This window comes from Halyomorpha halys, unplaced genomic scaffold, assembly GCF_000696795.3.
Source record: "Halyomorpha halys isolate HHAL.00 unplaced genomic scaffold, Hhal_1.1 Scaffold1466.1, whole genome shotgun sequence".
Classification (NCBI taxonomy): Eukaryota; Metazoa; Arthropoda; class Insecta; order Hemiptera; family Pentatomidae; genus Halyomorpha; species Halyomorpha halys.
The window spans coordinates 4,523-9,044 of NW_027107365.1; positions in this window are offsets into that span (position 1 = coordinate 4,523).

The following is a 4,522-nucleotide window of genomic DNA, read 5'->3' on the forward strand; positions in this document are numbered from 1 at the left end:
GTTATTTATCTTACGAGAGATTAAGATAAAAGAGAAATAATCTCTTACTGTGGAGAGGATCTACGAGTTTTATTATATATTGACAACCCAACATAAAAAAATTTGTAGGTGGATACGATCCCTTTATTAACAAACATCTCTCAAAGACCCAGGCCTCAAAAGACTGCTCTATTAGTGTTCTGTAGAGGTAGGATAGGATGTGTTTACTCTCGAGGACACAAAAAATAGAAACTGACCTGCCTTATAAAAAACAACTGGTTCTGTCTACTTAGTACCATTGGAACAGTGACTTTTCTCCCACAACTAAATATTTTGTTCTGTATTAGGACAAGAGAATGGTAATAATACCTATTGATTTTACTGGTTCATTAAAATCGAACTAGTTAAATCCCCATTGATTAATAGTTTTGATTTCATTTGGTACATAGATGGGCTGTTCATCAGTATTTTGTTATTTGTTTCTCTAATTTAATCTCCGAACAAATAAATAGGCTTCCACAATTAAGAACACACAAAAGGCAAAATATTGCGATTTTAAAAAAAATTTGAATTTGAGTAACTCCACTAACGCCTGTTGAACAGATGCGATACTTAGGACTCCATCTTGACAAGAGACTTACTTGGAATCGACAAACAAGACTGAAACGACAAGAAGCTGTTCGTAGATTCCGATTGCTACAACACTTACTTGGCAAATGCTCTAATCTTCCCATTCACTACAGACAATTAGTATACACTACGATAATCAGACCAAGTTGGACATATGGAATTGAGCTCTGGGGCTCCACCAAATCATCAAATTCCTCCCGCATCCAATCCTTACAATCAAAAATCCCACCTAAATTCCTTGATGCTCCTTATAAAGTTACAAATAAACTCATTCACAAAGACCTTAACATCCCATTCGTTGTAGATTTGGCCCAAAACAGATATGCGTCTTTTCATTCCAAACTCCTTAACCATCCTAACCCATTAATTTTTAATTTTTCATCCTTAACAATCCCTGATAATCCTCCGAGGCGTCTGAAAAGAAGATGGCCACGGGGCCTTCTAATTTAAATTAATGTTTGAAGTACTACTAGTGCGTGGTTCCTTCCCAAGATTTTCAAGTGTATATGAAACATACAACATATTTACTTATTGTATTATTTTGTACAGTTGTAAATTACATTAAATAAATAAATAAAAAAAAAAAAAGAATTTGAGTTTGAGAAATGCATTTTTTGAGGTCTCTTGAGTCCAAAATATCTAGTCTTGCAAAATGGTCTGGGTCTGTTTGTGAACAGCATAACTCAAAAACAAAATGTCGTGCGAAACTGTTTTTCATGCCTAAACCATTTAGAACAAAGAAACATGTTCCATTTTATTGAATATAATGATAATAGTTTTATTGGCATCAGTATTGACAAAAGCCATAGGGAGGAATTTATAGTAGTTAGTTATAGCAGTATAGGAGAAAGAAAACATAGATAAATATACAAAAAAATAAATAACAAAACAGAGTCCTCACAACCATACTCCGAAAGGAAAACACAAAACTAAATATTCTTTATAACTTCTTTCCATCAGGGTTTGTCCCTCGCAACCAGCCACGAGTTTTCGCCTACGTACTATGTTAGTTTGTCCCTCCAACTGCGATGTGGTCTCCCCCTTTTCCTGCTGTCCTCTCTCGGGATCCACTCCGTGCAATCCTTGGTCCATCTATCGTCTTTCATTCTGTCCCTATTTCCTCCATAATTCTGCTTAAACCGTTATGCCCGGAGATATTAGACCTATATCGTCTGCAAATCTAAATGTCACCCGTCATCCCAAACAATTAGCATTACAATTGCAAAAACCGTATAAAAACACCAGGCCACGGCTCTTGAAGGCAACATAATGTTTAGTACAAGATCCCAAGAGAGGAAAAAAGGCAGTTATCTCACCCCAATTTTTGATTACTTTAATGAAAACTATGTATAATTACTAGTCAAAACTGATGAGTCTGTCGAGTATAGGTAGGGGGAATAAAAAATGGTGGCTGTTTCAAAGCGATAAAAAAAATTTATTTTTCATTCGAAGCTCTATATCTTAAAAAGTAGGAACTACACAAGAAAACGTAAGAGAACGTCATTTAAAGATGAGCAAATTTGCTAAAATATAAGACCTAAAAGAGTTATTTACGTTAAATAGGTTTCAAGATATAGCTTTTTAAAAAGCAACATATCATAAAAATGTTGTAAGGGACGTACTGAAAGATCAGAAGTTGTTGAATTTATTTTGAAAATCTATATCTCAAAAACCATTTAACGAACAGGTGTCTATTAGCACTCAAATTAAAGCTAGTTTAATGAGCTATTAAGTAGTTTAAGGCGTTTATTTTCGTGGGAGTAGTATTTTTCATAAAATTTGGTAATATAAATTGATTTATAGTTGTTCGGACAAATTTTTATTTGCCAAATTCATATTCATATGTGAATATCATAAAAACTACTACCCCTACGCAGATAAGTGGCATAAACTACTTTATAGTAAGTTAAATTTCCTTTATTTTGAGCGTTGGCAGACATATGTGCGTCTTATGGATCTAGAGATATATTTTTTACAAAATCCAACATTTTATACGAACAACTAGAAATTAGCATTTTGTGAGTTTATTTTGTCAAATATCATGAAAACTACTATTCCTACGATGGTAAAGGTTATGAAGTTTTTCATAAATCCAACTTATTGTCCGAACAACTATAAATCAATTTATTTTAGCAAATATCATGAAAACTATTATTCCAACACGTCATAAACTTCTTTATAGCTCATTAAACTAACTTAAATGTAAGTGCTAATAGACATCTGTACGTCATATAGTTCCTGAGATATAGATTTCTCAAAATAAATTAACTAACTAACTAATCATTCAGTAGATTTTTAAGAAATTTTGCTTTTTAAAAAGCTGTATCTCGAGAACTATAGGACGTAAATAGCTCTTTTAGGGCTAATATTTAAGCAAATTTACTGTTCTTTAAATAATGTTCTTAGATTTTCTAGTGTTGTTGGTAGTTTTTAAGATATAGAGCTCCGAATGCAAAATTAATGTTTTTCTAAGGTTTTGAAACAGGCACTATTTTTTATTCTACCTATACTTGGCAGACACATCAATTTTGACTATTAATTACACATAGCTTTCATTAAAGTAATCAAAAATTGGGGTGAGATAACTGCCTTTTTTTCTTCCCGGCTCTTGTACTATTAGGGATAAAAGGCCATATCAGTATTCTATCTAATACCATCTTCTAAACAAAGCGTTTGCGACATACCTTCACTTTTAACAACATTTAATATGAATCTTAATGTTTACATTTAATTAATAAAGTACTTAGAACAAATAAATAGGTTTTATTTATTTCATATAACGTAAATAATTCATACAAATTAAAATCTTTAGGTGTGAATAACAAAACAAAGAGTTTGTGGACATACCTGCAGAGGAAAATTTTTCTTGTTTTGAGGTACGTAATTTATATTTTAGGTTTGGCCACTTAATCCTAAAACACTCTGTATAAGTTCCTATAATGATTCGTTATCTCTTGTACTATTTCTTGCCGGTTTGTTATAGAGATTTCCCTTGATGAATTGATCTTCTTAATTAGCTTTTAATTAAAAGAACCAGTTTGCTGTTTAATTTATTTTATGGGATCTGTACTGGATAAACAGTCATATATTATTCTTTCATTATAACGTTGGAGATCTATAGCAATCTTTTTCCAGACTAGTTTCCGAACCTCGGTATGCTGTACTTTTTGATCCAATGATTTATCGACAATTCTATTCAATCCTTCCCTTCCATCTATAAGTTTTGGCGTTTCTTCAGATAATTTTTTACTTCGTTTATCTCTTGCTTCATCGGTTTTAGTTTCTTGCACATAAGCATCTCTTATACATTTTAATAGATTTTTTATGTTTTTACTTATATATTATCCATACCTAAATGTTCCTTATGTAACCGATCTAGCCCGAACACGATATTATTCCTTCCATAATAAACTTCCTAACCACCCAAACCCACTAGTTTCTAACCTTGCTTCCTCTTCCATTCCTGGCAATCCTCCGAGGCGCCTGAAAAGAAGATGGCTTCGTGACCTTATATTGTAAACTGTTTTTAGAGTTCTACTACTGGGTAGTTTCTCTACATCCTGTTTCATATCATTTTGTCATTATGATCAAATTTACTGGTTGTATTTTTTTATACAGTTGTAAATATGAATAAATAAATTTTAAAAAAATTACTTATATATTGACATTTACACATGTACATAAAATACATCAAGTAAATTTTAAATAAGATCATAATGGTATGGTACAAGAGCATGCATAGAAACTACCCATTGGTATCAATCTAAAACCATTTTTGCAATATAAGTTCTCGAGACCATCTTCTTTTCAGAAGCCTCGGAGGATCATCCGAAATGAAAGAGGAGGCAAGGTTAGAAACTAATGGGTTTGAGTGGTTAGGAAGTTTATAATACATAGGTTACATAGGGAATAT